The 24,436-nt window shown below is 38.9% G+C and overlaps 2 long non-coding RNA genes across 3 annotated transcripts; both read right to left on the reverse strand.

The window, feature by feature from the left end:
- Positions 1-18,000: 18,000 nt before the first annotated feature.
- LOC108945233 (uncharacterized) lies at positions 18,001-18,609 on the reverse strand. The gene is made up of 3 exons (XR_001969367.3): positions 18,482-18,609; positions 18,248-18,371; positions 18,001-18,157 (listed from the first exon to the last, which is right to left on the reverse strand). It is a non-coding gene; the product is annotated as an uncharacterized lncRNA (long non-coding RNA).
- Positions 18,610-18,752: 143 nt separating this feature from the next.
- On the reverse strand, positions 18,753-19,295 carry LOC108945238 (uncharacterized). 2 transcript variants are annotated; one of them, XR_011413463.1, is made up of 2 exons: positions 19,086-19,295; positions 18,753-18,837 (listed from the first exon to the last, which is right to left on the reverse strand). It is a non-coding gene; the product is annotated as an uncharacterized lncRNA (long non-coding RNA). The 2 variants fall into 2 exon arrangements; XR_001969370.3 differs by lacking the exon at positions 19,086-19,295 and adding an exon at positions 18,932-19,074.
- Positions 19,296-24,436: the final 5,141 nt, after the last annotated feature.

Genomic DNA, 24,436 nt, shown 5'->3' on the forward strand with positions numbered 1-24,436 from the left:
AATATTGGATTGGGCTACACGTCGTAGCAATATAGCGCTTGGGCTGAAGGAGCCCCTCCGGAGTCTGTACACCCCAAGTGAGCGCAGTCGACTATATATATGTGGATCGGGCTGCACGCCGTAATGGGCTTTATGGTCATATATGGATCGGGCTACACGCCGTAGCAAGTATTGTACAACACTGAGTGATTGAGTGTGCTGAGCACAGTGAGAGAGAATGCGAGACAGTGAGATTGAGTACTCTGAGAGTGTGAGTATATGAGCTCATCATTTAGATGCATTGTATTTGACATGCGTACTTGTTATACATGCATAGAGGTGCATTTCCTTCTGCTACCCAGTTGTGGGGACATTTATGATTTTACCTGTATCTTAACATGTAGGCATAGAGGATTACTTTCCTCATGCTATCTGAAAATGAAAAGTCTTACTATTTGTTGAAAGGAGTTTTGGAAAAAACCACAGCTTTCAAACTTACTCGTACTTTGGCGTTTTCGGTAAAAGATTTTGGGTTTTCACTGAGATACTTGAAATGCCTATTTTTTTGGAACTGTGAACGAAATGAGCCTTTTATTTTCGAGATACTCTTTTGTTATTGTACTATGCTATTATGAACTGTGGTGGAATATTAGTGTTGTACCCGACCTTTTTGTTAGCTCGTCACTACTTTCAACCTAAGGTTAGGTTTGTTACTTATTGAGTACATTGGGTCGGTTGTACTCATACTACACTTCTGCACCTTGCGTGCAGATGTTGGTTGTTGATGTTGTTGTGTTCGATGAGAGCTGGATTTGAAGATGTAGCTACGTCCCGGTTGTAGCTGCCCCGTGTTCTTGGTAGCTTTAGGTCTATGAATCTCTATTTATGTACTATTCAAACAGATTATGTATTTAATTCATTTCAGTTTTGTAAACTCTATTCTTAGAAGCTCATGATTTGTACTACCAGTTCTTGGGGAATATATCAGATTCAGATAATTTTTTTACTTAATTGCTTTATTGATTGTTATTGGAATTGGTTAGTGGTTAATTGGCTTACCTAGTGGGTTGGGTTAGGTGCCATCATGACTAGTCAGATTTTGGGTCGTGACAAGGTGGTATCAGAGCTCTAGGTTCATAGGTTCTACAAGTCATGAGCAAGTGTCTAGTAGAGTCTTATGGATCGGTATGATGACGTCCATACCTATCTTCAAGAGGCTACAAGACATTTAGGATATACTTCCCATCTTTCTTTCCTTATCGTGCGACACTGATTCAGCTTGAAGCGTAACTCTTTGAATTCCTTCCACGCATTCATATGCGCATGAGTGCTCGGTATCAGTTGTGCATCACCGGCTTGTGATTCTATGAACGAGGTTCGAGATGTGTATTCTGTGTTTTAGTAATGGGCCCGCAGCTTAAGCTCGGTTGCTTCAGTGGTAACTTGTAGATTTGGACTCATATGTCCGGTAATGTTCCTACGAGAGGAATTTGTGGCTCGATGAGCGGTGAAATGGCTATGTTGTGAGTATGATATGATAGCGAGATGTGTTCGGATCATTCGAATGTGACGAGAAGAGTTTACTTGAGAGGTAGAAAGGACTATCGGGTGTTTGATTTTTGTCTTGATTTGGCATATAGTCTCGAGTTATGGGTGTGTTGAGGGATCTCTCATGTTGTTTAGTTATGGAGTAAAGTAGATTCTCATGTCTTGTTGATGAGTTCAGAATCAAGAAGATTAAGTGATTGCGTAGTAGTTGTGACTGTGGAAGGGTATAGAGAGATATCAGTTTGAGGCAGAGCAGGTAGGTTATCTCCTGCGAGGTGTCCTGAGGTTGTGTGGTCCTTATGAAGTTTTGTAGAGAGTTCTCTTTTACCAGTGAATGATATATGTTGCAATTTGAGTTTGGATCGCCTGTGGAAGTTGACTTAACCATCACGAGGATGAACGCGAGATTTGCAGATGATTTGAGGTACTAGATGTTTGGTGTTGCATGAGCGGATGAAGAATTTAGTAGAATCTCACTGTGGTATTATGGTAGTAATGGGGTATGGTTATTGTAAGTAGTCAGATGTTTTATTCCATGGCTTTGAGCCAAGTGGAGGAGTCTGCTATCGACGAGTTGATTGCACAGTTATGTGTGGTAGTGGTTTCGATTCGGGGTATACTGGTGAATCAGCTATGACTACAGGGGTTGAAATCGAGGATGAATCAGGTAAAGGAATTTTTGGATACATGTTGTATTGCACTTTATGGGTATATGGGAATCATAAAATAATTGAGTGATTATTCGCAAATGATGTAGTGTACATGGAGTAGGAATTTTCTTAGTTGCTTAGGAGTGTGGGTTACTCTTTATTCCCTTGGGTGTTGATGTGCTAATGGGGCACAGGTCGTTCGGTCCGTTTGGTTGGTTTAATTGAGATTTGAGTAGAGTGGATGACTCTTGAGAATGGTTCTAATGGATTCAAGAATTATATGTAGAATTGAGAATTTCGGATTGGCATATGGCTAGGATCTGATATTTGCATGGGATGGTGTCGAGACTTGTGGCATTTTTATATCATTGTGGATTTTGCAATTCAGTATCAAGAAGGTGAAGGAAATAATTTTAGGTTCACTTTTGAGTGGGTGTCTCGGTTGTGGTGCCTTGGGGTGCTTAAGAGGGGAGTCAGCGGCTTATGGGCCTTAGGGCATTATAGTTTTATACTAGGGTCTCTTGTGTAGTGAATTTTGGTTAGGGATCGTGGTGTTCTAGCAAGGAGAAGTATCAATTTGAAGGCAATTTGGAAAGGACTTGGAGAAATAGGACAGCTTGGTAGTAGGTTGGGTTAGCACAGTAACGGGTATGATCGGCTCTTTGGGTACTTATGACATGGCTAGTCTCTACAGGTGTTTCGTGGCAATGCTCTTGGATTTTGGCAACCTGCGTGGCTGGGTTGAGTTAGAGAGATTTGGTTCAGATAGCTTGGTTATGGGCAGATGGGTTTCGAATAGTTCTCAATGGTTTTTACCAAGGTTCGAGGGGTATATTTCCTGCTGGCGTGAGGAGCATGTGGTGTATAGTGAATTTCTCCTAGATGAAATCAAATGGAAGGTCCTTGGCTAATTGAGTATGTAGTTGCTTGTGACTCGGAGCGTACTATGAAGTTCTCGTATTTTCATATGATGGCATGGTATATGCGGTGTGTTGTATGGGATTGAGATTTACGTAAGCGGGATCACAGTTTCATTTGGAAGCATAGACGGTTTTAGATGACTAGGTAAATGATATTACTAATCGGTATGGCCTGATGAGAGTATACATTTCAGAAGGAGCAATGTGTTTTGATTTATGGATACTTCATTGGTATTGTGGCATTCTTCTGGTTGATCGACTGCTGATATTCAAATTTTGCTATGTGGCACGGAAGAATTTTAGAAGTATTCCTAGTGGGATGATCTTGTATGAGAGATGTGTTAGATATTCCGGAGGTGGATATGCAATCAGATATGGTGATTTGTGTGTTTTATGGATTTAGAGGCTGGGAGTTATTAGGAGCAAATTGTTTCATGGTTGTGGACTGTGAGGTTGTGGCCGAAGCTAGCTAGATGATAGTATGTGTTATGATTCAGTCATTGTGGATTTTCGGAGGGTTATTTATCTATTTGTGGGTGACCAGAGTCGATTTAGGGGTCCATTGGTAGGCCCAATTAGGATATGTATTCTACACCGAGCCGGATTGGTTGGCTCCGTACTGCTATAGTTGAGGGATGTGCCATTCGATTGTTGTTGAGCATAAGTGTTCTGAGATGATATGTGAGTTACTCTTTTATGCTATGAGAAGTTGTGATTCGTTGGTTATATGCACATATGGTGCGGTTCTATTGGGGCCTTATAGCGGAATTTGAGCGAGATGAGTAATTGGGTATTGCATGGTTGATGGCGTATGAGTTATGTCCTTTCGGGTTTTGTGTGGCATTGTGTCATCTACTTCTCCGTGGTTATGGTAATGCACTTTGAGTACTTGATGTCGGATTGCGCGTGGTTATTGATTTTGAACATGGCGGCTGAGGTATTTCATATGGATCAGTGTTTGGATGGGGTCACGCATTGCAGCAGAGTTATATTGAGATATGATCCCTCGTGTTAGATTCGTGTGTTTTGGTTCTACGGTGTGTGTTAGGTTCTTAGCATTACGTTGTGGTGGTACTTGTTAAGCTTGCGGGATAGTTCTCCCATCTGAGTCAGGTTTCCATGGTTGAGTACATTTGGAATGTTGCTTATTGGTACACGTATTGCACGGGTTATGGCTTTAGATTGTATGGGTGTGTTATGTCACTAGAGTGGTCGTGTTGGATGAGATGAGGTCATTGGACCTAGAATGGATACTATCGGAATAGATTACAGCATGGTTGGAAGGATAATATCGGAAGTCGGCTTAGAAATTTGCTATAGTCTTGTCGAAGTAGATGGAGTACCGTGACTTGTTGATCTGATGAATGGTTATGAGTTCTGCATGTTTCTTTCATTATTGGCAGTGTACGAAGGTTTTAGAATGGAGTTTTGTTTGATATGAGCTTATTACCGGTATTGTGTTATTTTGAGCAGCTACTGTGATTAGAAATCATTGATTCGAGCATTTGAGCTATGTGATATTTGAGTTTTGAGTATTTGAGTTATGGTTACGGCTTTTGGTACAACTTGTTCAAAGTTATACAGTGTGTAGATGTGAGATTCTGATCTTATAGAAATTTCGGATGTTGGGAATTGGATTATAAGGTTTATGGGCTAGGTTGAATTAAGAAACTATAGTTATGCTGTGTTGTCGGGCCTATATGGGATAGGGTGACATGAGATCACCCCCGGGTATGTGCATGGTAAGGTTACACGGCGAGTTGATGGCTTTTGGAACAACTCTTGGCACGTTCGAGGACGAACGTATGTTTAAGTAAGAGAGGATCTAACGACCCGACCGGTCGTTTTGAGCATTTACACTTCACTCGGTTGTTTGAGGGCACAGGTAGCTCCGTATGATGTATTATGACTTATGTGAATCGTCGGTTTTGGTTTTCAGGTTATTCGGAATTTGATTTGGAAGAACGATTCTCAGCTAGAAGCTTTAAATTTGAAAGAGTTGACCAAGTTTTACTTTTTAGTAGCTGACCTCGGATTGGATTTTTGATGGTTTTGTTAGTTTCGTTGGGTGATTTTGGACTTAGGAGAGCGCCCAGATTTTGATTTGGAGGTTCGTGGTTGAATTTGGTTTGAAATGGCGAAAGTTAAAATTTTGGAAAGTTTGACCGGGAGTGGACTTTTTGATATCGGAGTCGAATTCTGATTCCGGAAGTTGGAACAGGTCCGTAATGTCAAATGTGACTTGTGTGCAAAATTTGAGGTCAATCGGACGTGATTTGATAGGTTTCAGCATCGGTTGTGGAAGTTTGAAGTTTCAAAGTTCATTGAATTCGAATTGAGGTGTGATTCGTCATTCCGATGTTGTTATGTGTGTTTTGAGGCCTCGAGTAGGTCCGTGTTATGTTATGGTACTTGTTGGCATGTTTGGACGGGGTCCCGAGAGGCTCGGGCGTGTTTCGGATTGATTTCGGATCATTTTTCTTCATTTTGGTACTGCTGTGTTCTGATGTTTTTCTGGTGTCTCAGTTCTTCATCGTGTTCGCGTGGCTAGTGTCGCGAACGCATAGTGTATTTTGATGGCAATAACAAATTGTTCTTTGCAATCGCGAAGTATGTCCCGCGTTCACGTAGAGTTGGGAAAAGTCCTCTTCGCGTTCGCATATGGAGGATCGCGTTCGCAAAATGTTGAGGTTGGCAGCTGGGAATTTGAGCATTCTTCTATGCGATCGCGTAAGGTCAGTCGCATTCGTGAAGCTTTGGCAGCGGTGTTCATCGCGTCCGCGTGGGGTGTATCGTGAATGCGTAGAGTCTTTTGTGGCAGTGTGAGTTTTATTCATCGCGAACGCGATGGATTTCCCGCATTCGCGAAAGAGGAGGCCTAGGCTGATTATAAAGTACTCTATTTCGAGGGTTTCAGCTATTTTTACATTTTTAGAGCTATGGAGCTTGGACTGAGGCAATTCTTGAAGCAATTTTCACCATATGAATTAGGGTAAGTGTTTTCTACTCGGTTTTGGTTATATTTCATGAATCTATCTTCGATTTTAGCTTTTGGTTGATGAATTTTAAAGAGGAAATTGGGGGTTTTGGCCTAAAGTTTCATAATATGAATATTTGAGTTTTGAACATCGAATTGGGGTCGGATTTGAGTGAAACTAGTATGGTTGGATTCGTAATTGAATGGGTTGTTGGATTTTATAAATTCTATCAGGTTTCGAAGTGCGGGCCCGGATTGGGCTTTTGGCCGATTTTGGGCTTTTGATTCAAGATTTGATCTTTTCGATCGGCATTGGTTCATTTAGCATTGTTTGAAGCATTTGAGTTGTTTTTGGTTAGTTTCGAGCCGTTCGGAGGTCGGAACGCGCGAGATGGAATCTTTGGAGCACTGCTTGGCTTATTTGGCATTGGTATTGGCTTGTTCGAGGTAAGTAACTCTTCTAATCTTAGTGCTTAGGGTATGAAACCCCGAAATACATGTTATGTGATTGGTATTGAGGTGACACACATGCTAGGTGACGGGCGTGTGGGCATGCACCCTGTGAATTGTGATTCCGTTGTTTCCATGGCACTGTATAGTGGCCCTATTTTGTTGATATCTATGTTGTCACTATGTGATAAAGTAGTTAAGCTGTCAATTATGCTAATTATCATGTTTAGGCTTTATGCTGATATTGTTAGGACCCATAGTGGTCGTTTCTTGCTGTCATCTTACTGATTTCATTGATATATTGTACTCAGTCATATTCATGCATTCATATCATATCTGAGTCTCAGTTTTTGTGTATTGATACACCATATCATTGTTGTCGGGCTAGTTTCATGGAATTTTGAGCCCGTGAGTGAGACTGGAGAGATTGATGACTGAGTGAGGTCGAGGGCCTGAGTGAGAGTGATATTTTGGGATCGGGTTGTACGCCGCAGCATATGATATTGATTATATTTTATATGGATCGGGTTGCACGCCGCAACAAGTCTTTGGGCTATATACATATATATATATATATTAATGGATCGGGTTGCACGCCAGAAAAATATTGGATCGGGTTGCACGCCGCAATAATATTGGATCGGCTACATGTCGCAGCAATATAGCGCTTGGGTTGAAGAAGCTCCTCCGGAGTCTGTACACCCCCAGTGAGCACAGTCGACTATATATATGTGGATCGGGATACACGCCGTAATATGGCATATATGGAAGAGTGTAAAGCACGAAGGTTGATGCCGTGCCTTTGTTTATACATTATCATGTGAGGGAGAGTGTAAAGTACGAAGGGTGATGCCGTGCCATATTATTTGAGAGTTAAAGCACGAAGGATGATGTCGTGCCATATTATTGAGAGTAGAAGCACGAAGGATGATGTCGTGCCATATTATTGAGAGTAAAAGCACGAAGGGTGATGTCGTGCGATATCATTGTGAGTAAAAGCACGAAGGGTGATGTCGTGCCATGTTATGTGAGTAAAAACACCAAGGGTGATGCCGTGCCATTATATTTATATTATTACGCTTTCATGTTATGGTGAGTTCATGGCACGAAGGGTGTTTCCGTGCAAGTGAGGACGAGAGACATGCATTGTGTTGTGATATTTCTTTCTTGCAGATACCCTCATGTCTTTACCTGGAATTGTTATTATCGTGTTCATGGTTCTTATGTGATATGTCGTTATTGTTCTGTCTTTATCCTCTATCACCTTTGTTGTCATGTTATCATGCCTTCTATTTGCTTAAACTTGCTAATATCATGCCTATTTCCTGCTGTTATGTTTTCATCCATGCCATCTGTTTTGTTGCACTTAAGTGTAGGTCTTCTTCCATACTAGTTGTGCATGTCCCTACTTGCTAACTTATAAAGATCATGTGTCGGTTTCCTTTGTCATATTTGTCTTCATGCCTTCACCTTGCTAGTTAGTTGAAATTACATTCCTTTTTCCTAATCATTGTCATTACCTATATGCTTTCTGTTCAGTCTGTTACTGATGTTCTCATGTACATTCTCGTCCTCCATAGTTATTTGCGTATTTCCCACTCTGTCATTTCTGTTATCGGCATTTCTGTCATTTGGTTGGTACTGCTTTACGCATAATTGGTGATGTCACGGCCCAAATCGATGGGCTGCGACTGGCACCCGGTACCTTACTCAACCGAGTCCCAACATGACGTATCTTTTCGTATCATACTATCATAGATAACTGAGCCGGAGAGGCTGCCGTGAGATAAGTAGAATACAGCATGAAATACCAACTTATACATATGACATACTGGCCTATAAGGCCATACCAGTATCAGTATATATGATATATGTCTACAAGCCTCTAAGAGTACATAAATATCATAAAGGTCGGGACAGAGCCCCGCCATACCAAACAATACACGTCTAAATCATACTAACTAAATAAGCAACTTTGGAGCAAATGAATCGCACCAACACTTTCCACTGAGCTGATAGCCTATTTGGAGGACTCCCGACCTGTCTATCGGGACCTGCGGGCATGAAACGCAGCCTCCCCAGGCAAAAAGAACGTCAGTACAAATAAAGTACCGAGTATGTAAGGTATGACAGTAGTATATAAAAGACATGAAAGAAACATGGAGTAAAGAACTCAACCTAAAATTCTGAATAGCTCTGTGAATCATGAAAATTTATAATGTCATGCATGTGCATATAAATACCATACCATGTATAGGTATATGTGTACATAACATCATCAAGCCTCTGAGGGCATCCCATCATATCATCTCAGCCACTGTGGGCAAAATTATCAACGTATACCAACTGATCAGGTGGTGATGCGTATATAACGCCATAACCTCTTCCCATATACCATATACATATAAGATACGCGTATATAACGCCTTCTGGTCATGGGTCAATGTACATGTATAAATGCATGAAATGCATAAGAAATACGTTAATAAGATTTCTCGAATATCATAAAATTAATATGCCTTTCGGACAAACTTTATCAATTACGTATTTTTCTGAGACCCATGAATAGGGAATATAATAATAATTCACATGGGGAATCAAGAATATAGACACCCCTAGTATTTCTATGAATAGAGTCATTTATGAAAGTTGCGTATTTTGCTCGTTTTATTTGTATCATTTGGATCATGCCAAAAGGAAAGAAGGGATAGCCTTAACATACCTTAACTCCGTTGAGTCCTTAATACCTTCCAAGAAATTCTTCAAACAACTCAATTCAATCTACCACGTCATAAGGAGATTCAAAATCAGTGTTGAGTAAAGGCTGAGTAAAGGCTAAGTACTCAACTTAAACTAGTAGCTCGTTTACGTAAATTTGGGCAGCATCTCCCCTGTAACTAGGCCCTCCTCCAATACCATATACCAACAACAAAAAGAACACAACAATAACAAAATGTAAGCATCATTTTTCAAACTTATCTCTATCACAATATATCACAAAATAGCCCACACACCCTGATCACTTCATACATAAAACGACAACCAAAGTAGTGTCAAACAACTTAAAAACATATAACGACGAACGACCATCCCACCATTCCGTCATTATGTGGTGTTTCTCCACACAATTTGTCCTCCAAAACTCTATTAAACATTAGAAAAATATACAGCCCAAAGGCAACACGAAATAGCCCACAAAACAATCCACTATAAGTCAAATAACTCGAACTCACGGCTTCCGATCACCGTCCCGTGAGGTCTAACTATTAGGAAATGAATTTGTCAACTTTTCTTGATATTTAAAAGCTTAAATACAGAAATTAGGAATTTTTATTAACAATTAAATACATTCCAAAACTCAAACTACAAAGAAAAAGAGAGGCAATATAGCGATACTTACGTTGTAGGGATCATTTTAATATTATCACTTCTTGATTTCGTGTCCGAGATGATAGTCTTGTTTGAAGCACTATTAGAGAGATTAAGCACCATTTTTATGGAGTTCTCTGGTCAGATGCTATGTAAAAATGAATAGAGAGAGAGAGACGAATTAACAAAATATATATCAACTTTTGAAAAGTCAAAAGGTGCTAGCTTGGCACCTTCTGATTCGCCCATATTCTGATGCTTATATCTTTTTATTCGGATGTCGTATAAATAAACGGTTAAGTGAGCTGGAAACTACATTCCAAGACCTTTAATTTGGTATATAATATGTCCCAAAAATACCTCATATAGCATACGAAATAGATTTCTCAAAAAGCTCTGTTACAGGGCAAATCCTTAGCCGGTGTTTCCGCAACTTTAATCCGATTTTTCTCAAACTTCATATTTTCTATCCAAACATCATATATAGCCATATTATGACTTTAAAATTATTTAAATCATGATTAACAAGTCTCATATTCATTATGTCACCTTGGTACGCACAGGGTGTAACAGGTGAGGATGAGATAAATGCACGAAGGGTATTGCCGTGCCGTTGAATTTGATGTCTTGAGTATATTTATCACATTATGAAAGTTTTGAGGTGATTGTTGTGATTTATTGGATTTCACTCTCAGCTTAAGGATTGGGTGAGATTTTGATACTTGTTGAATTGTGTTTTCTTTTAGTACTCCATTATTGCTTTGTATAATCGTTTCGTGTGCTCTACTCTATTGTACTGTAGTATAGTTCTATTGTTAGTTACATTACAAGTTTTATCAATGAGCATCTTTAAATCAAAGCCTCGTCACTACTTCGACGAGGTTAGACAAGATACTTACTCAGTACATGGGATCGGTTGTACTGATACTACACTTCTGCACATTGCATGCAGATATTGGTTGTTGTTGTTGCTGTGCTCTATGGTTACCGGGATTGAAGATGTACTTGCATTCCTGTTGTAGCTGCCTCTTGTTCATGGTAGCCTTAGATTTATAAAAACTCTGTTTATGTGCTTTTCAAACAGAAGATGTATTTACTTCATATCAGCTTGTAATTCTATTCTTAGAAGCTCATGATTTATACTACCAGTCCTTAGGGATATATAAGATTTAGATAACTCCTTTGTTAAATTGTTTTATTAAGTTAATTAAAAATGGGTAATCGTTAATTGGCTTACCTAGCGGGTTGGGTTAGGTACCATCACGACTAGTGAATTCCGGGTTATGACAGGTGGTATCAGAGCTCTAGGTTCATAGGTTCTACGAGTCATGAGCAAGTGTCTAGTAGAGTCTTATGGATAGGTATGATGAAGTCTATACCTATCTTCGAGAGGCTACAGGGCATTTAGGATAAACTTCCCATCCTTCTTTCCTTATCGTGCGATATTGATTTTCCGCTTGGAGCGTAACTTTTTGAATTCCTTCCATGCATTCATTTGCGCATGCGAGCGCTTAGTATCGACGGAGCATCGACGGCTTGTGAGTCCCTAGATGAGATGCGAGATATGATTCATGTGTGCTGATGATGGGTCAGTCTGTAGGACTTGAGCCCGGGTTGTGACTGTAGTTTGAGCATGGGGATCTCGGTTATGTGAGCATGTGCTTTTGGACTTATACGTCCGGTTGTGTCCCTATGAGTGGAGATTGTGCCAGGAGAGTGGTCGGGTGACTAAATGATGAGTAAGATGTGGTTGCGGACTATATTCAGGTGATTGAATGTGACGAAATGAGTCTGCTTGAGGTGTAAAAAGGGGTAATGGGTATTGGTTTCTATCTTGATGTGGTGTATAGTCTCGAGTTATGAGTGTATTGAAAGGTTTTCATGTTATTTAATTTGTGGAACGAATTTGATTCTCATGCCTTATTGACGAGTTTAGACTCAGGAAGTTTAAGTGATGGCATAGTGGTTGTGGCTAGAGTTTAAGATTCACATTGGATGGTGTCGAGGCTTGCGGTATTTCTACATCATTGTGGATTATACATTTCACTAATAGGAAGACTAAGTGGTGGAGGGAATGGCTTTAGATTCACAGAAGGTCCCTTCAGAGCGGGTGCCTTGGTTGTGGTACTTTGGGGGTGCTAAGAGGGGATGCAACAACTTATGGGCCTTAGGGCGGTGTGTTTTTATGCTAGAATCTCTTATGGCGAGCTTTGGGGTAAGGATCATGGTGTTCTCGCAAGGAGGGGTATCAACTTGAGGGTAATCTAGAAGGAACTCAGAGGAAACATGGAGGTTTGATAGTAAATTGGATCAACACGGTAATGATGTGATCGGTTCCTTGGGTACTTATGATGTGGTGGGTCTCCACAGGTGTTTCGTGGTAATGCTCATGGGTTTTGGGCAACTGCGTGGCTTGGTTGAGTTAGAGGGATTCGGTTCTTATAGCTTGGGTATGTGCCAATGGATTTTCAGGGGGTTCTCGATGATTTCTATAACGGTTCGGGGTGAATACATCCTATTGGTGTGAGGAAACATGTTGTGTATTGGGATTTCCTCCTAGATGAGATCAAATAGAATGTTTCTAACTGAAGGGGATTGAATTTTGGATGTGCAAGGTCACGGTTCCGTTTTGAAGGGAAAGTCATGAATTCTTAGACAACACGGACGGTTTCGGACGTCTAAATGGATGTTATTACTACTTGGTATTGCAAGAGAAGGGTGTGCATTTCAGAAGGCGCATTGTGTTATGACTTACGAATGCATCATTTATATTGCGATGCTCGCCTGGTTAGTCTGTTGGTGAGATTCAGATTTTGTTATATGACACGAAAGAATTTCAGAAATATTCCTCGTGGGATGATTGTATACGAGAGATGTGTTAGACATTTGGGCGGTGGAGTTGGGATCAGGTAGGGTGATTAGTGTGTTCCATGGATTTGAAGATTGGAGTTCTCAGAAACAGATTATTTCGTGGTTGTGGACTGTGAAATATGGCCAAAACTAGCCAGATGATAGTGTGTGTTACGGTTATGTTGTTGTGGACTTTTGGAGGGCTAATCGTCCGTTCAGGGATGACCGGAGTTAATTTGGGGGCTCATTGGTAGGCCCAATAAGGATGCGTATTCTGTATCGGATCGGATTTTCTTGCTCCTGCGTAGCTATTACCACGTGTATATCATTGGGCGGAATGAATGTTATTCGTGCCTTGGTTTATGTTATATGTTTTCCTCTGGTACTATGACGGATTGTGGGGGTTATATGGCCCTTCACACGTATATTGTAATTCAGTTTAGGCTTCATGGTACTATGGGTGAGATGTCCTTCATGATGTTGATTTGCTTATTGCACCATAGTTGTGCTTGTCCTTCTCAGTATTGTTTGTTCCTGATAATTTTCCCACGATTGTATTTTTGTGCACTCTATGGTGCTTGATATTGACGCACATATGATCATTGAGCCTGAGCGTTATGGCTCGAGGGGTACCCTATGTGGATTGATATGATAAGATCAGGTTACATGCCGCAACGGTACTATGATGAAATGTAACTCCTGATGTTTACCTCGTGTAGTTTTGCTTTCACCTTGTTGAAAATAGTTCATAGTAAAATGCTAAAATTTCCCTGCCTGCTTAACTTGTTTATTAGTCTTCTTATTTAGCTCTCCTACGGTTATCTGTCATGTCTGAATTATTACTTGTTGGTGTTCGGGACCGTATTATGTAGGTTTCCATATGATTACTATTGATACTAGTCGGTGGGCTGCTTGTAATGGCTGGGATGAGGTTTCTAGACTTGAGAATGGCACTATTGTAATGGGATGAGGAAGGTTTGGAAGAATAATACTATGTTTTGCTAGGGATTCAGGAAAAATGGCCCTGGTCGGACTAGTGAGTTTCTTGGATTATTGATCAGATGAGTGGTTAAGAGGTTATGCATGTTTCTTTCATCATCGGCGGGGTATGAAAGTTTTAAACGAGGCTCTAATCGATATGAGGTTTCTACCGGCACTGGATTTGTGTTCGGGCAGTAATGGTGGTCAGTAGTTCCTACTATGATTGTCCGACTGATGGGGCGCATCATGCGATTTCATCTTGGGGTTTATGGTTATGACCTAATACAGCTTGTTTAGGCTTATACAGTGTGTAGATGTGAGATTTGGGGCTTGTAATAAATTCAGGGTGTTAGAGATTGGGTTCAAAGGTTTAAGGACCAAGGTTGAAGTAAGGATCTCTAGTTAGGTTGTGTTGGCAGGTTTATATGGGGCAAAGTGATGCGGTATCACCCCTGTGTTTATGCATAGTAAGATTATACCGTGATTTGATAGCTTTAGAATGACTCCTGGCACGTTCGAGGACGAACGTGTGTTTAAGTGGTAGAGGATGTAACGACCCGACTGGTCGTTTTGAGAATCCACACTTCGCTCGGTGTTTTGAGAGCTCGAACATCTCCGCATGATGTATTATGACTTGCATAAATCGTCGGTGTTAGTTTTCAAGTTATCCGAAATCGATTTAGAAGGATGAACTTCAAGATTTAAGCTCTAAGTTGGAAGAATTGACTAAAGTTGGATTTTTCGGTGAACGATCTCGGAATCGGGGTTTGAAGGTTCCAGCAGGTTCGTATGATGACTTCGGACTTGGGTGTATGTTTGGATTGGGTTTTGGATAATCCGGGAGCATTTCGGCGCCTATTATGGAAGTTAGCATTTTGGAAGAATTTCATCATATTTGGGTTGAAGTGCATTTCAATGTTATCGATGTCCTTTTGAGATTATGAATCTGAGAATAGCCCCGTATGGTGATTATGGTATTGGGAGTGCGTCCGGAAATGGATTTGGAGGCCCATAGGTCATTTTGGAGTCGTTTGGCAAAACGTTAGAAATTTTGAAGTTTTTTGAGAAGTTTGATCGGAAGTGGACTTTTTGATATCGGGGTCGGAATCCGATTCCGAAAGTTAAAGCAGGTCCGTAATGTCAAATGTAACTTGTATGCAAAATTTGAGGTCAATCTGACGTGATTTGATAGGTTTCGGCATCGGTTATGGAAGTTTGAAGTTTCAAGTTCATTGAATTCGAATTGAGGTGTAATTCATCGTTCTGATGTTGTTTTGTGTGTTTTGAGGCCGCGAGTAGGTCTGTGTTATGTTATGGGACTTTTTGGTATGTTGGACGGGGTCCCGGGGGCCTCGGGTGTGATCCGGGTGGGCTACGGGTCATTTTCCTCCTATTTTAAACTGCTAAATCTGTCATCTGGTTTTCCTTCATCGCGTTCACGTCCTTGATCTCGCATTCGCGTAGTGTTATTTTGGAGGGTGGAATATTTTCTCTTCGCATTCGCGAAGTTCTGCCACCTCTTTCTTCGCGTTCGCATTCCATATGTCGCGTTCGCGAAGTGCAAACCAGGACCTGGGCACTGGTGATCATTTTCCTCTTCGCGTTCGCATGTCTCGTACGCATTCGCGTAAGTCCTGTCCCTTGTTCATCACGTTAGCATCCCGTTTCTCGCGTTCGCGAAGGGTATTCTGGGCAGCTTTTGTTTTCTTCTGCGCGAACGCGATAGTTCTTCCGCGTTCGCGATGCATAAAAGACATGGGCAGTTTTCTTTTAAAAATCGCGATTTTGACTTCATTTTAACATTTCCAAGCTCGGATTGAGGCGATTCTTGGAGCAATTTTCATCTTGTGGACAAGGGTAAGTGTTCTCTACTCATTTTTGATCTTATATCACGAATCTACCCTCGTTTTTGGTAATTGGATTATGAATTTTATAGAGGAAATTAGAGGTTTTGGCCTAAAGTTCATAATATGAATTTTTGAGTTTTGAACATCGAATTGGAGTTGGATTTGAGTGAAACTAGTATGGTTGGACTCTTAATTGAATGGGTAGTCGTGTTTTGTGAAATTTGTCGGGTTCCGGGGTGCGGGCCCGGGGGTCAACTTTTGGGGCGATTTTTAGACTTTGTTAAAGATTGAGACTTTATGATCCGGAATAGTCTCTTACGAGTTTTATTTGTACTTTGAAGTTATTTTGATTAGATTTGAGCCTCCAGGAGGTCATATCACTCGAGGAGTTCATTTTTGAGTATCGGCTTGCCTTCTTTGAGTTAAGTGTTTTGCCTAACTTTGTTGAGGAAATTTTTCCTACTATTTGACATTGTTTGCTACATGCGGGGATGATACATATATGAGGTGACGAGCATATATGCATGTGCCAGGGTAACCATGCTCAGGGGTAAAATATGTTATAAATTGTGTCTTGTAGTATCACGTGATCTTCTTGCTTCATGCCTTATTTGGCTCCTAGATACTAAGAACATAGTATTAAATGTTAGAAACTAAGACTTAGCTTATTATAACTTGATCAAATTTGATGGAAATTCTGAGAATACATTAGTGTGTTTAATTCGGTCATCAATATGCATAATCATTGATATATTGCTACGGTTGATATCCTTGAGATACTAGATTCTATACTTGTGTTGTAGATCAATTGTAAAATTTGTTGGAATACTTGAATAATAAGATTCTTGTGGGTTTATTGAACTATTATTGGCTTGAAAAGTTGTGATTGGGATTCATTTAAAATATTCGTTTAAACACTCTCTTTGACGTTATTTACGCTTCCTGCCTTGTTTGTCATTGATATACATATGCTTGGTAAGGAAGAGTGTAAAGCACGAAAGGTGATGCCGTACCATATTATTGAGAGTAAAAGCACGAAGGGTGATGTCGTGCCATATCATTATGAGTAAAACCACGAAGGGTGATGTCGTGCCATGTTATGTGAGTAAAAGCACGAAGGGTGATGCCGTGCTATTGTATTTATATTATTATGCTTTCATGTTATGGTGAGTTCATGGCACGAAGGATGTTTCCGTGCAAGTGAGAATGAGAGACATGCATTATGTTGTGATATTTCTTTCTTGCAGATACCCTCATGTCTTTACCTGGAATTGTTATTGTCGTGTTCATGGTTCTTATGTGATATGTCATTATTGTTCTGTCTTTATCCTCTATCACCTTTGTTGTCATGTTATCATGCCTTCTATTTGCTTAAACTTGCTAATATCATGCCTATTTCCTGCTGTTATGATTTCATCCATGCCATATGTTTTGTTGCACTTAAGTATAGGTCTTCTTCCATACTAGTCATTCTTGTCCCTACTTGCTAACTTATAAAGATCATGTGTCAGTTTCCTTATTTGTCATATTTGTTTTCATGCCTTCACCTTGCTAGTTAGTTGAAGTTACATTCCTTTTTCCTAATCATTGTCATTACGTATATGCTTTCTGTTCAGTCTCTTACTAATGTTCTCATGTACATTCTCGTCCTCCATAGTTATTTGCGTATTTCCCATTCTGTCATTTCTGTCATTTGGTTGGTACTACTTTATGCATAATTGGTGAGGATGAGATAAATGCACGAAGGGTATTGTTGTGCCGTTGAATTTGATGTCTTGAGTATATTTCTCACATTATGAAAGTTTCGAGATGATTTTTGTGATTTATTGGCTTTCGCTCTCAGAAAAAGGATTGGGTGATATTTTGATACCTGTTGAATTGTATTTTCTTTTAATACTCTGTTATTGCTTTGTATAATCGTTTTGTGTGCTCTACTATGTTGTACTGCAGTATAGTTCTATTGTTAGTTATATTACAGGTTTTATCAATGAGCATCTTTTAATCAAAGCCTTGTTACTACTTCGACAAGGTTAGACAAAATACTTACTTAGTACATGGGGTCGATTGTACTGATACTACACTTTTGCACATTGCGTGCAGATGTTGGTTGTTGTTGTTGCTGTACTCTATCGTTGCCGGGATTGAAGATGTACCTGCGTTCCTGTTATAGCTGCCTCTTGTTCATGGTAGCCTTAGATTTATAAAAACTCTGTTTATGTGCTTTTCAAATAGAAGATGTATTTACTTTATATCAGCTTATAAATTCTATTTTTAGAAGCTCATGATTTGTACTACCAGTCCTTGGGGATAACTCCTTTGTTAAATTGTTTTATTAAGTTAATTGAAAATGGGTAATCGTTAATTGGCTTACCTAGCGAGTTGGGTTAGGTGCCATCACGACTAGTGAATTCCGGGTCGTGACACTGGTATTTGTGAGACGACCAAATTAGTTTTGTCCATGAAAGACAAAATAACTAACTTTCCTGGCATTGCCTCATTGTTTCTTATAAACAGCCTTTTTATTTGAATGTTGAAGATCTTCCCAGTCAGTAGCTTTTGCGCGTTCACAAGAGGCGGCAATTCTTTCTCGAAAGATAAAATTGGTTATTTATGTGTGAGAGGAGGCTCAACCTGTAGAAGATACTTGTTTGTGGTTTTTTGAAGTTAACAATGTACCTTGACATTACATATATCATAAATCTCTTCCGAAGTGAGAAGCAATATTTTTTCTGCATGCTCGTCGGAAATAGTTGATGTTGTAGAACCGCTCTGGTCTGTAAGCGTCACTTCAAATTGGCACCTAGTTGTAAGATAAAATGATTGCTTAGTTAAAAAGATGGTGAATATCTAATTATTAAAAATAAACAGTTATGTGGAAAATTATGTGGAAGAATGTTGTTGCATATATACCTGGGAACCAACTGGGTAGATTGACAACAATTAGTACAGTAGAATTTTCTCCGTGAGATAGCTCGTGTGAAGTGTTGTTTGCAGTCAGAACAAGCTAGGATACAGAATCGTTGGTTCTCATTTTATAGTGCGATATTTGGCCCTAGAAAATGTAAGGATGCCGCATATTAATTTTTTGTTATTAGAGAATGAAGGTAACAGTATATAGATGAATATTTAGTATACTCACTGGAGCTTGCTGTTGGATTTCTGCAATTGGTACTATCTCCTCTTCGAAAGGAACAAATAAAAGAGAGCATGTTGGACTTGTGCTCTTTATTGTGTACGCTATAAGCATCTGCTCATTGTTTTGGGCCCTTCATGTATGTTAACATCTCAAAATTAGTTCTTGTATATGTCTTAGCATTGCACGACCAAAAAATTATTTATAGAGAAGCAAATCTGTAATACCATGTTCTCAGCGCCTTTGCTTGCAGGTATGGAGGATTGATTTCGATTTGTTGTACTGAATTTGTTAGTCAATCTTGCATGCAATTGAACATTTAGTTCTAATTTGATCGCCTGTTATATGAAAAAGTAAAATATAATTGCGTATATACATTACCTGTACTGAATTTGTTAGTCCATCCTGCATGCATTTGAGTTGCTTTACCTGACGACGACTTTGGTCTTCCAATTTTTCTAGCAAGGATGATTGGATATTCTTTAAGCTGTTTGAGTAGTTTGTTCCCGTCATGATCAATAAAATCTTCCCAAAGTGTGAGCTTTGTTGGTTTTTTCCTGTATAAAATAGAAAGAAATTGTGAAATAATTATGTTAAAGCGAAGCGGGAATCTCAATGCTTAAGTAGTACAAATGAGCACCAATTGGAACATTTAAGTGTTAGACATGATTAAAAAAAATGAACACATATTGGTATGTTAATGTGCAGAAATTTCAGTAATGTAATTAGTTTCGAAGAAAACAGATATTCCTTAAGGTCTTCACTATTGATTCCTAACAAAAGCTTCTAAAGCAAAATAGTTTGAAATATTAGATGTTTTCGAAGAGCCGATAAGTCTCAGATCTTAAATAGATGGTAGAATTGTTTCATTACACTCTAAAAATATTCAAGCTTACTAAAAGATAAATAGATATAATTCACAACTTACTGTAGCAATGTTCCAATTAGTTCCAACATAAAGATGTTTTGAATAAGTTCTGATATTGCGATGTAATTGTATTATACAATGGAAGAATATTTAATAGAGATGTTCTTAACATTGATATGCTGCTCTCTTCTATTAGATCTTTCGGCATTGGTAATATCTGCACATTTGAAATACAATAGTTTGTAAGCACATTTGTGATATACAAAGTTTTAGCATTCAGCAATGGTCGGATGAATGCTTTGAATAAAATTTCTATAATCTACTTATTAGCTCTTCTTCAAAGCCATTCAAAGGTTTATTTTCTGCCAAACCTAAAGCAGCTTGATTGAAGATAGAGACATCAAAGGATATTATTTTTATAGCAAGAAAGTGAAAATACTTGTACATACAACTACACAAGGTTATGCCTCTATAAAACACAAGATCATGTTTCCCTGCAATACTGTTTTACAGTACAATATACCTTATTGGTTAAATAACTTTATTTATCAACTCTAACTTCTTTTAATTAAAAGCTAGTACATATAAGATTCATCCATCTTATGCAATTTATGCAAGAACTACTATATCTCAAATTCCTAATAAGAGCGAGATTATGTCGGCTACAATTTGAGATAAGTTATTTATTCGTTCGGAAACATATAGGATTAGAGGAGACAAAGTCGCTCTTCTTTATTCAGCTTTCTAATCACATGAATATTCTGGCCAATCTTAATCCAAAGTACTGAATGAAAACAACATATTTTTGAAATATAATTTGATTTAAAATCCAACAACTAAACATGACATCGAAAGGATCGAATTTCTTAGCAAACCTGGATGAGTCAATAGTAGGTAAAAAATATTAAGTATAATCATAATTTTTGAGAAACTAACTTTATTAAAAAACAACTACAGATAAATCAGAAAGTCATTGTTAAAAAGAAAAATAAGCAACTACAAACCTAATTATGCTATATTTCTATATTTGAAGGCAATATGTTTTTCTCTGAATAACTCTTAGCAACAATCTAATTCTTTGGCGCATATAACAGTAAATAACGAAACATATTTTTAAGTTAGCTTTTAATAGTTTCTTCCTAATTTGTTGTCTTGCCATAACTAAAATTTGCTTTTCTGAATCATTGCTTCTAACTTTATTGAAGTACAACTAAAGATTTTTAAAATCTTAAGGGGCAGTGATATGCTTTTTAGACTCTTGGATTGGTGTGTGCTTTTAGCAACCACACATCGTCACTCCATGCAGCTATCCCAAAAATTAAGCTTATAAATAAAGAAATAAATTGAAAGTTTGAAGTCAGTCCTGAAAAAGCATAAATTAGTTGAAAAAAGCCGAGACAAATTAAAACTTACAAAATCAAAAGCACAGTGTGATATTAGTCGTAATTTTACTTAGATTCTGATATAAAAAGAACGATGAATAAGTTAATAGATAATGAAAATTATTATAGACAATAATAGTAATAATAATACTAATAAATGTGAATTTTAAGTGAACAAACAACATAGATAGTTAAATATTCAATTACCGAATTCAAATCCCTCGGGTTGATATTCAAAGTTGCCAAATGGTGTAAGATTTAGGCGCGTTGGTGTCACGACCCAAAACCTAACCCGTCGTGATGGCGCCTATCGTGATACTAGGAAAGCCGACCTTTCCAAAAAACACTTTCAAAATTTAACAGAAATAAATTAAGACATTTAAAATAACCGGAGTTTTTCATAAAACGGGGGTAAAACCCAATTAAAATATAAGTGCGAAAAAATAGCCCGAAATCAGGGTGTCACTGAATCATGAGCATCTAAATATCCAGTCTAATACAAACAGTGTCTGAATGTCAATACTGAAAAGAAAGAAAACATAGAAGGAGAGACAAGGTCTGCGGACGCTGGCAGCTACCTCGTAGTCTCCGGTACTCGATCGCGCACGAACTCAACGACCTCCGTGATCAAACACACCTGGATCTACACATGAAGTGTATGGTGTAGCATGAGTACAACCAACTCAGCAAGTAACAGAAATAAATAAAGAACTGAGAAGGTAGTGACGAGTTATACAAATACAGTTCATTTCCAATAATTCCAGCAAAGAATAGACATGCTTTCAAATCTGGTAGTTCAAGTCAAATCAGTTTATATAGTTACAGTTCAAGTAATCCGGATATAGAATCTTTCAGAAATTTTACAACAATGATAGATAACAACTAAGTGCATCAACAAATAGAAAACAGGCACAGCCTCTCAGGGCAACAGACACGCAACTCGTCACAACAGCTCAATCGCTCGGCTCTCAGCCCTCAGTACTCACACTCAATAAGTACCTGTGCTCACTGGGAGTGTGCAGAATCCGGAGGGGCTCCTTTCAGCCCAAGCGCTAAAATCCGTATGGACAACTCACGTCCTATTGTAACAATATGTGGAACCGCACAGACAACTCACGTGCTGCACGGACAACTCACGTGCCATAGTATCAGTACCTCACAGACAGGCCCTCAGCCTCTCTCAGCCATCAACCTCTCTAGTCTCTCGGGCTCTCGAAAATCACAAAGATCAACCCAAACAAAGATAGCATAGTGTATCAACAAAATCAAGAAGAGGTTGAGATATGATACGCAAGTGAAACCATGACTCAGTACAAGATAACAATTAGCAAGTAATTCAACCAGTATATGACCATTGCGGGTCCCAACAATGATATCATATGTCCTAAGCATGGTTTCTAACATGAAAGCCAATCAATTGCTCAAAGACAAGGAAAATAAGTAATAACAATGGCTATTCGACTTTACAGTCTCACGGGACGGACCAAGTCACGATCCCTTATGGTGCACGCTCACACGCCCGTCACCTAGTATGTGCGTCACCCCCAAATATTCACATTATACAATTCTCGGGGTTTCATACCCTCAAAACCAGATTTAAGACTGTTACTTACTTCAAACCGAGCCAATCTCTACTCCGAAATGCCTTTGCCTCTAAAATCGGTCTCCAAACATCCCGAATCTAGCCACAAGTAGAATAATACAATCAATATAGGCTAAAGGGACCAATTCCACAAGAAAAGTACTAAATTATAGCCAAAAATCTGAAATTGGCTCAAACTCGGCTCCCGGGCCCACGTCTCGAAATCCGACAAAAGTCACAAAACCTGAAAGTCCATTCACTCACGAGTTTAACCATACCAAATTTACTCAAATCCGATAACAAAATCCTCTTCAAAACCTCAAAATCCCAACTCAAGAGTTCTTCCTCTTTTTCCCCAATTTCTCAACCCAAATCATAAATTAGATGATAAAATTAAAGATGAAATCATGGAATTTAACCAAAACCAAGTAAGAATCACTTACCCCAATCAACTCCATAAAAATTCCTTCAAGAATCGCCCAATTCCGTGTTCTCTAGCTCAAAATATGCAAAATGTGTTCAAACCCTCGTTTTTGAAATTAATACTGCCTGCCCAGATATCCTTCATCGCGACGGAACATTCCTCGCGATCGTGAAGCACAACTACGCTGCCCTATATTTTTACCCTACGTGATCGCGAAATCACTCACGCGATCGTGGATCACTGCCTCTTATACCGACGTGATCGCATTCTGCCTCACGCGATCGCGTAGAGCATAGGCCACGCTTCCCCTCCTGCTCAAATCCTTCTGCGCGAACGCAACCTTAGCCACGCGTTCGGGAAGCACAACTTCGCACCCATACACAATCACGTTCCTAACTCTGCGATCGCGTAGAACAAACTCACCTTTGCCCCGAATAAGCTTACGCAATCGTGAATGAATCCATGTGATCACGTACAAGGAAACCAGAACCTGCTGCAACCAGACTTCACCTATCAAGCCAAGTCCAAAAATGATCCATTAATATAAATCCTCTATGTCTCACTGTACCTAATAAGGCACGATATAAAAAGCTTTTTCCAGTTCTGCCCGGACCATCAATGAAGAATGCTCCGGGTTTATTTGAGAATATTCTATCAAGGATTATATTGTAAGCTCTTCTTTGTTCAATGTTTAGTTTATATGGTAATAGTAGATTTTGTTCATTAACGATAATATTCCTTTCAAAATGTACATCTTTAGCTTCTTTGGCTATTGCAGATGGTTGAAGTTTGCCCAGAGTTAGTTCAAATTCGATGATATCATGACCCATTGAATGAAGAATATCATTAATATGGTTTAGCACTTTGTAACGAATTTCTCTTGTATGCATGTTCGGGAATTTTTTGAAATCTTCAGACATCGGAATTTCAAATTTTTCCCACAACTCTCTTGGATTAGCGGGATTACAATAAACTAATAGTACAATAAATAAGTGTCTTAAACAGTGTGGTATTTGTTAACTTACTGCCTCTGACATGCATTCTATTAAATTATTATCGTAAAGTAATAATCCTCTTTTTTCTGCAGCTTCTCTAAATATGTCACAAATTATTCTGTTTACAGTTCGCAAATCTTTATACGATTTTGGCCCTCTTACATTCATTAAGATCAATATAAGATAGCATCTTTCTCCTTCGGTTGGATGACATGTTACAACTCTACCAATAGCATATCCTTGTTGGCGACGTGACCACATTTTGTATGTTGCGGACCATACAAAATATTCTGGAAATTTCTGGTATAATAAATTCAAATTCATAGCATTTTTATTTTCGCTATTCATTGTAAAAAATTCAGTTAACATTATTTTTTTAATCATAAGATTATTTACAATTCTACTAATATTTCTGTATTTTTGAAGGAAAAAATTTGTTGTCCATCAAGATGGAGTTGAAGATGGTATACATTTGGAATCA

This window comes from Nicotiana tomentosiformis, chromosome 2, assembly GCF_000390325.3.
Source record: "Nicotiana tomentosiformis chromosome 2, ASM39032v3, whole genome shotgun sequence".
In the NCBI taxonomy this organism is placed as follows: domain Eukaryota; kingdom Viridiplantae; phylum Streptophyta; class Magnoliopsida; order Solanales; family Solanaceae; genus Nicotiana; species Nicotiana tomentosiformis.